The sequence below is a fragment of the Gallus gallus genome, chromosome 2, assembly GCF_016699485.2.
Source record: "Gallus gallus isolate bGalGal1 chromosome 2, bGalGal1.mat.broiler.GRCg7b, whole genome shotgun sequence".
NCBI lineage: Eukaryota > Metazoa > Chordata > Aves > Galliformes > Phasianidae > Gallus > Gallus gallus.
This window is the reverse complement of record NC_052533.1, coordinates 136168295-136177951: the sequence shown is the minus strand read 5'-3', so window position 1 is coordinate 136177951 and position 9657 is coordinate 136168295. Positions and strand designations below refer to the sequence as shown.

Genomic DNA, 9657 nt, shown 5'->3' with positions numbered 1-9657 from the left:
CCTGATTTTCTAAACCTTTCTTCATTTCTAGGTAAGTCACATCAGGTGAAAAGATGTTCTTTCAGGGTTGTGTTAGGAACCTGCACCCTCAGGTAAGGGCTGTGCAGAGCTCCTGGGAGTCAAACTTTCAGAAAGGCACAAAGCCAAGTAAGTAGCAGGAGACCTCAGACAGGTCGTGCCCCTTGTCAGTCCTGTGTAGGCATCTCTGAAAGAACACATATTTGTCTTACATAGATTATAAGTTCCCAGGGCAAAATAAAGCCACTGCTCCTTGCATTGGACCAGGTTGACGGAGAAATATGGATACATCCAGTTGGCTAATTTCTAAAGCACTCTGGGGCTATTCAGTGAGTTTTCAATTTTAAAAGTCTTTAAGTGAAACTGGATGCGTTTTGCAAGTATCTGCCCCATGCATCCCATTACAGTGTTCTCCATGAGAATGCAGCTGTAGATTAAAAATAAATGTTAGTGTTTTAGAGGATGTTTCAAAGGTTAAAAGTCAATTTATGTGCTAGCAAACCCATCCATTTCTTCCATCAGGTGATACTACCCATGGGATTCTCACCTTCGTTTTGAATGTTGTGGGTTTTTTGTCTGGTAGGGATAAAAACACCATGTGGTTAGCCTTATGCATACAGTGTAGGACAATAGGCTCTGTAAATTACTTCAGGAATTTTGCTGCTGGGACAAGCATGGGATATAACAGATGTGACAGTTATCTGTTTTCTTGAGGAAGAATCAAGAAGCTTTTGTTGTGCATTACCATTTTGCACTTTCTTGCAGCTGCAGCACAGAGCAGCCTGCTCCTCCTCCTTGAGCAGCATGGAATGCTGCTGCATCCACTGGGAGAAAAAGTGTTATATTTGTGTTATATTCCCAGATCAGGGAAGGTAGAGACATCAATACTTCTGCTCTGATTGCTCTGATCTAATTCATGATGAGTTACTACTTGGTATTACAAAACAGGCTTTTGACAGAAGTTTTTAAGGGAACAGGTGGGAGGGTGTTGGGGGCCAAACAAGCATTGGAAACCTCTGTCCTAGAAGAAAATAAAGAAGAGAAAGAAAAAAAGAAAAGGAAGAAGAAAATTAACAGGAAATAGAAAAATTCCTCTTTTAGAGGTTGTTTAATTTGCTCCTTAAGACAAAAAGAAAGAAAGAAAAAGGAAAAAGGAATAGCCTAGAGCAAACTACCTACCATACACTTGAAGTGACAGCAAATAAGTTCTGTACAAATTTAATATCACATAATTGCTGAGCCAACAATTAGTGACTCTTTATGCAATACTTCAAAACATCTTTTTAATTAAGAGCATTTCTTTGTAGAATTTAGTCTGCCTTTCCCTTTCAAATCACTTGGCTTTTCTGACACCTTTAGTGGGAGCAATAAATCCATTTTTTTTCATCTGGCAACAAAGAAGAGCTGGAAAAAAGTAAACCTTCACTCTGTGAGGAGATGGAAGGTTGTTCCTGTTCTAACACAGGGAACTGATCCAAACACGTTAAAAAACAAAACACAGCAAATATTACCATTGACTCCAGTCGGCCTCAGCCCAGCATCCTAGTGCTGGCAAGCTCGGCCCACCCGTGGCTTGGTGCTACTGCCCAGAGCCTGGGGAAGGCTCCATTCACATGTTCTGCAGGTGTGAGCTTCCCAAAGCTTTCCCACTCCAGTTTCTTCTATCTTTAATGTATTCTTGCCTCCTTGGAGTGTGCAGCTCTGCCTCCAGGAGCAATAGCAAATTGGCTCATGATCAGATATTCATCAGTATCAGTTATGAAGCCTTCCAAGACCCGAACTCCCACTAACTCAGGGAAAGCTGTGTTCTAGAAACCACATGAGGGAGCAGCAGAGGGATGTATGCTACCCTACTTCAGTGAAACACAGGACAAAAAAGTTTCCCCAGAAAATAAACAAGAGGCTCCAAACTGCACTTTGCCATGCATGTATGTTCTCTCACCCAGGAACTGCAAGCTATTCACATCAGGAGGCTTGGGGCAGAATGGCTGGAAAACTGTAGAGGAAACAGACCTTTGGGTGTTGGTTGATGCTCAGCTGAACATGAGCTAGCAGTGTGCCCAGGTGGCCAAGAAGGCCCACAGCATCCTGACTTGTATCAGAAACAGTGCAGCCAGCAGGAGCAGAGAAGTGATTTTCCCTCCGTACTCAGCTCTGGTGAGGCTACACCTTGAGTGCTGTATTCAGTTTTGCCCCCTCACAACAAGACATCAAGGTCCTGGAGTGTGGGATCTGGAGCACAAGTCTCATGGGAAGCAGCTGAGAGAGCTGGGATTGTTCAGTCATAGAAGAGGCTCAGGGGAAACCTTGTGGCTGCCTACAACTTCCTGAAGAGAGGTTGTGGCAAGGTGGGAGTCAGCCTCTTCTCCAATGTAACTAACAAGTAGGACAAGAGGGAATGGCCTCAAGTTGTGCCAGGGGAGATTCAGGTTGGATGTTTGGAAATACATCTTCTCCGAAAGAGTGGTCAGGTGCTGGAAGCTACAGATTGCTGCCGTCCTGTGTGTCTGTGGTCTTAAGTCCAAAGGACCAAAATTTCTGCTTTAGAGATTTTCTACTTTTCTGCCCCTTTCCAGGGTAAACAGAAATGCTTGGTTGAGGTGTTGGTCGGATCGAATCTGAAGAATCACACACTCTGATATATGAACAAAGAAACAGATTACAGACTCTCAATGCTAATTATCCAGGCCTCGAAGTTACAATTCTCAGTGTTTTGATGTATGCAGTAGATTTATGATGGCCAAGGCCCTGATTCTCATTTACATCACCCAACACTATAAAGTGAAATGAAACCAGAATAAAGGGATGTGAATACAAGCAAGAATCTGGCCAAATACCTGTATCTTTTGAAGTTTTGGCTGCCACTCAGACCTTATTTGGAAACTGACTCTTCCAGATGTGCTTAAACGAGGGAGCAAGCCTCCAGCTGGGAGACAGACAGTCCCCAGAGGGGTGATGAGCCTGGAAGAAATCTATTAATCTGCTGTTTGGCTGGTGAACCAGAGGTGGGGCTCGCGACCAGGTGTGGAGAATGATCAGAAACAGATCTGGTCAGAAACGGTTTGATGATCAGAAACTTGGACAGGTCCTCTTCTCACATACAAGAAATCAGATCTAAAAATACAGCCTAAGGTCCACATTTCTCCGCAGGAAGGCTGGTCTTCAGAACACAATGGAATCAAGCTGTACTGCATAATAAATTTCTCCAAGAGTCTGTTACAAAAAGAAAACAACAACAGTTTATAAACTTGCAGACGCCTCATTGTTGCCAACCATGTTGCTTTGTTCAGTTGGCCATAGCATCACTTCAGTATTATCAAGGAGTTCTCACACAGCAAAGCAAAATGACCAAGTGAATACAACCTACATCAGTTTCCTGTTCTACAGGTGATTAGATGCAATGTGTGGGAAAGGTTGAAGAGGCTCAATTCACAAATTGGTGCACATGGTTTCCCCTCTATACAGCCATAGCGATGCCTTACCCAATTTTTAAAGTGCTTCCAAAACAAATTGCTACATGCTGTCGTATGAGACAGCCTTTGCAATAACTGCTTGCTCAAAGGATGCTTTTTCTTTCTCTATCTGTCCAAATGTACATAAAAACTGAATCTTCCAGTATCAAACAGGAGTTTCACATACATAGCACTGCCCTCATAAGTTGGGAAAGCAGAATACTTTCTTCAAGGTAAGATCTCTGTGAATTAAAACCAACTCCAGGCTCACAATTCCATTTGATAAGGCTCACATTACTCTTCTGCATGACAAGGCAAACACGAAAGATTTATGTGCTCTATCTGGCTTGAATTTTAGATCTGAAGAAGAACCCGCACACACAAAAGTTTATCTGTTTTCCAGCTTTATCCAATGCTGTCAAGAAAGATACCAGCTCTCTGTGAAAATCTTCCTTTGAGCCCTTAGGCCACCAGAGGAAAGAAATAATACTATTAGTGTTCTTGAATAATCTCTCTCTCTCTCTCTCTCTTTTTTTTTTTTTTTTTTTTTTTCCTGGAAAAAGTGTGCTAAGTCCTACAAAGAATGCCATATAACTTCTGCTATATTATCTTGATCGCTTCAGCTCAGCTTTTTCCTGTTATGTAATGTTTAAGGATCACTTTCTGTTTCCTTCATCATACTTAAGGAGCCTGTGAGACAATACAGTTGCCTTTTCATAAGCTAACGTTACAAGACAGAGATTGACAATGTTAGGCAGTCCTAGTTTGTCTGGGTCAGAGTCCCAGCCCTATCTGCTACACTCCACACAATGGCAACCACATTAAATATCAGCCTGTGTACGTATGCCAAAATTAACTGCAATTTAACTTCTCACTTAGGAACAAGTAAGAAAGGGACTGTTAATAATTATTCTTCAGGGGAAATAGTATTGTTGATAAAGTATTTGTTTGCACTCCTTTCGTCCATTTCTAAGAGTGTTTACTTTTGTTGTCATCTGCAGTGGTGATGCACACTACAGTCTGAAGCAATTCACCTTAAGAACTGTGTTTCTAATTTTTCTATTTGCATTTTCTACTTCCAAATTTTGTTCCCAGATAGTCTTACTAATGACAAACTACTCTAACCAGTCTTTGTAGAGGGGTAGAATATGAGGTCTATGGACTAAATCAACCTCAGTCCAATAAGAAGAAATGTCAAGACCCTGGTGCAATATTAGTGACTACAAATTCCATTAATCCCTTGTTGAGGGACAGCATGCGGTGATTGAAAAGCTTGAATTTTCTTGGAGTTAAAACAAAACATTAATTTGTGCTCATGGATGACTGTAAGCAACTAATGTGAATTCCCAGCACTAGCTTTAGTGACTTCTGCTGTTCAGAAAGTCTAAGCCGTAGCCTCTGAACACCAAAGCACATACCTTACCTCTTGGGGTGATGGAGCTGTGTTACTTTTCATGGACCACATTGAATAACCAGTCTTGAAGGAAATACTGTGCTGCTTTCTAGGAAGTTAGCTTGACAGTGAGTAGGTCTGAAGAACTTGGAATAACTCTTCTAATAGATCAGAAAGAGTAAGTTAGTACCTTGGGTGGGATTTCGTGACTGCTAGTAGAGCATGACGTGTAATGTCAGATACTTTCCCACACCCTACAGTAGTATGGCTAGGATCATAGAATCATAGAATGGTTTGGATTGGAAGGGAGCTGTAATATCATCTAGTTCCAACCCCCCTGCTATAGGCTGAGACAATTCCCTCTAGACCAGGTTGCTCACAGCCCCATCCAACCTGGCTTTGAATGTCTCCAGGGTGGGGGCACCCACAGCCTCACTGGGCAAACTGTTTCAGTGTCTCACCACCCTCACAGTCAAGAATTTCTTTCTAATATCTAGTCTAAATCTACCCTTTTCCAGTTTAAAGCCATTTCCCCTCATTCTGTTGCTACCTGCCCTTATAAAACATCCCTCCCCAGCTTTTCTGTAAGCCCCCTTCAGGTACTGGAAGGCCGCTATAAGGTCTCCTCAAAGCCTTCTCTTCTCCAGCCTGAACAAGCCCAGCTCTCTTGGTCTGTCCTCATAGGGGAGGTTCTCCAGCCCTCATCTTTGTGGCCCTCCTCTGGACCTGCTCAAGCAGCTCCATGTCCTTGTGCTGCAGGCTCCAGAACTGGACACAGTACTCCAGATGGTGTCTTATACGAGCACAGTAGAGGGGCAGAATCACCTCCCTCGACCTGCTGGTCACACTCTTCTTGATGCAAGTTGGGACATGGTTGGACTTCTGGGCTGCAAGCACACATTGCCAGCTCATGTTGAATATCTCATCAATCAACATTCCCAAATCCTTCTCCTCAGGGCTTGCTCTCAAGCCATTCTCTGCCAAACCTGTATCTGTGCTTGAGATTGCCCTTACCCAGGGACATGACATTGCACTTGGCCTTGTTGAACTTCATGAGCTTGGCATGGGCCCACCTCTCAAACGTTTCAAGGTCCCTCTGGATGGCATCCCTTTCCTCTAGCATGTCAACTGCATCACTCAGCTTGGTGTCATCTGCAAACTTGTTGAGGATGCTCTCAATCCCACTGTCCATGTCACCTACAAAGATATTAAATAACACTGGTCCCAACACTATCCCCAAGGGACAGAACACCAGTCCCAACACTGATCTCTGAGGAATGCACACCAGCCCCTAAGGAATCTCTTCATATGTGCTGCATCACTGTCAAGCCATATATTGTAAGCTCTGAATTAAAAAACAATGTGTTCTTGCTGCATGCATATAAAATCTACAAAGACAATGTAGAAGGCAATTTTATTGACAGTTGAACAGTTTCTTCTATAATGCAAAATAAGCAAACATAAATACGATAAACATGCATGAAGGGTATTTTCAAAGGCTACTTCTTAATTTACATAACAAATGGAAACAGATGGAATACATGAAACGTAACATATGGAATAAGATTTCCTTTTTGAAAATCCTCAGAGTCTGAGTGGGAGCCCTTTTTGGTCAGTGACAATCTCCTCATTAACTTCTATATTTAATTTAACAGATGTTATTTTGGGGGATCTCTAGCAGAGACCTCTGATTTTACCAGCTGTATCTTTTCATCGATTATGAATTGATTATGAATGTATACTTTCTTCTCCAACACCACCATTAGGAGTGTATGTTCATAGCTTATTTATTATAAGTTAAGAGACCATTTACAAAACTCAAACACTCACAAATAACAGAGCAATCTAAATCTTGTTTTTTTGTCCATGACCAAGTTCTTGTTTACAGAAGGATATTACATACAGAAAGCTGAACTCTGCTTTCGTGTTCAGAGGGATAAAAGAGCAGAACTCTGTTTTGCTTTAGGATAGCATCTGTATGCTCAACCATTACTGAATGGATACATAAGACAAATCTAGCGACCATTGAAGAGGAATCTAGAAGAATAGAACTTCAATGTTTCTGGCAACAATTTATATCTAAGTTAGAACTAACTTATAACTAAGTATAGAACACTGAAATACACTTAAAAGATAGCAAAGTATACATTTTGATTTGCAGTTCTCTCACTTCCATGTAGTTTTACAGACAGTAGCTCACACTAATTGCTGCAGTTCCAGACCAGCTTGTACCTGTGTAAAGTGGTTGTATCTTAATACTGAATGTGGGTAATTTGACAAGGGTCATATCTTAACTCAAATTAAGGACCTTCACGCTGTCTGGAAAACTGGACATACCTTTGCATGAAGAAGAAAAGAACAAATAAACTAATTATAAGTTGCCTAATATCACCTCATATTCACACAAGTTTCTCCTAATAATATTAATCTCGCCTTATTTGAAGTGGTTTTGTAATGAAGAAAAAGAGACCCTAAACTCCATATCATACTTAATGTAGGATCATAGAGGAGGGAAACCTTCTAGGAGTCGTTTGCCCAAGGGGAAACCAGCTCTATCTGTGGTAACTGTACTGACATCTCACCAGTTATTACAGCCTTTAATGCCGAAGTCTCAACATCCTTCTCAGATAACCTTTCACTGTCATAATTGTTTTCTTCATTGATGATGAAGAGATCATATCTTCTAAGATACAATCAGAATCTTGTGTACTGTATTTTAAGCCCTTTATATATTCTTGTATCCTTCAGTCATGAAGAACAGATTGATCCCTTTCCCTTGGACACAAGTTTATAAGACTGCTGTCATTCCTTGTCCGTTTTTTTTTACCCAGGCTTCTCTTCTTTAGCTCATTAACCTTGGATCTGTTTATCTTTCTTCATGGACTGTGCAGTCTGGTCCTTTCATTGCTGTTGCTGTTTTCTTCTATCTAACTTTCTGGAAAGACAGCACTAAGACCAGATACATCAGCTTATCATTGTGAAGTGAAATGGAAAGATGAGTTCATGGTTTTACTTCTAATTCCCCATTTCAGATACTTTCTTTTCAGCAGCATCAGGATATGCTTGTGATGTACATATGGAATGCAGATTCTTCACCAAATTACTGCTTTGTCATTTTTTCCTTCCTCTACTTGTATGGCTGAACCATTCTGCTGAAGAGAAATACTTTGCTATTGTTCCACCAAGTTTTGCCCTATAATTTTCCTGATTATTTTTACAGCTTATCAAGACCATTCTGAACTTCAGCTCTGTCTTCCAGTCTACTTGAAGGTCCTCCTTGATTCTGTATTGACTGTAAATATGCACCCTCAATATTCAATCACAGAGACAGGTACAAAAATATTGAACATAGCCAAGCCCAAGGGAAAATAAATAGATAAATAAAAAATAAAAAAAGCTGAATATTGAATATGAGATTCATTGTGAACCATTGAAAATAGCTCTGTGAATGCATTTTCCAAACTGCTCTCCTTGTCTCATACAAGCTCCATAAAAATCACTGAGAGTGACATTTGAAATTTCAAAAGCCTCTCACTGCTTATATGACACTTCTGCTTTTCCCACATTCACAGTCTGTTACCTTATCATCTAACAAAGAGATTGTTATGATGTGAATCATAATTGACAAAGACATCCTAGCTAACAGTCATCTCTTTGAGCATTTGAATACTCACCTCTGGTATTTATCACTTCTTCAGCTTTTTCAAAGGCTCTCGGCTTGTTTGACTGTTCGTGAAATTCTTCCAAGAAATGAAGTCAGACTGATACATTCCTTGTTGCTTTTTCTTTTTCATAGAATTATAGAATCAAAGAATCATTAAGGTAGGAAAAAACCACAAAGTTCATGTATTCCAACCACCAGCATGTCCCCACCATACCACTAAACCATGGACCTCAGTGCCACATCTCCACATTTCTTTAATACTTCCAGGGACAGTGACTTCACCACCTCCTTGGGCAGCCTGTGCCAATGTCTCACTGTTCTTTCTGAGAAGAAATTTTTCCTAATATTTTTAAGTTCCTTCTTAAAAAGTAAATGTGTTTTCCCAGTCTTGTGATTTCTTTCCCAGCTATCACAAGTTCTTAAAGGTGGTCAGTGGTGGCTCAGAGATTGTTTCTGACAATTTTAAAAGTATATTGTGTAATAGAAGCAAAATTCAGTCTGGAGGCTTATGCTGATGGTAACTCCACACACTCATTACAAAAAGAACGAGAGCCCTCTAAACACTAAATCAGTGCAACGCGCAATATTTTCTTACTTCTTTCTTTTCTGAACATTCTTCCCTCCATCTATGACTTAAGGTTAAAACCAGCCCAGATAATTACAGCCTGTGTTTAAAAATACCCTTAACCATTAAATTTCAGCACACTATCACCACATATTTTTTATCTTTTGTTAAAAGTGAAATGTCCCCATCTCTTCATATCAGATTTTGAAAGAAAATCCACAGGCTGTGATGCACAGCTAGAAACAATAATGGGCTATTCCCAGTGTTTTTATCCAACAAGGAGGAGGAATTGAATCCACATCCCTGGACTTTATGTGCTGAGTAGTAACTGTGCTCTCTGCTGGAGGTACCTTGTTATGTGTGTCACACTCAAGATACCCCATGCACACTCTTGTGGTCTTTGAACACAGTTCCAGACATTACTGTTGCACTTAGATGACTAGAATTCATATAACCATACTTCAACCAGAAACATTCTCATAACACAGCAACAAAAATGCTTTCAGCCTGGAAGTCAGCCTTTCACATTCTCCTTTCTGACTTCCCTGGTTCCCTCTACTTGCCT

General features: G+C 40.7%; 1 long non-coding RNA gene across 1 annotated transcript; it reads right to left on the bottom strand.

The window, feature by feature from the left end:
* Nucleotides 1–2703: 2703 nt before the first annotated feature.
* Nucleotides 2704–8783, bottom strand: LOC112531737. Its single transcript, XR_003073667.2, has 4 exons — nucleotides 8538–8783; nucleotides 5878–6060; nucleotides 4894–5024; nucleotides 2704–3231 (listed from the first exon to the last, which is right to left on the bottom strand). It is a non-coding gene; the product is annotated as an uncharacterized LOC112531737 (long non-coding RNA).
* Between the last annotated feature and the right edge of the window lie 874 nt (nucleotides 8784–9657).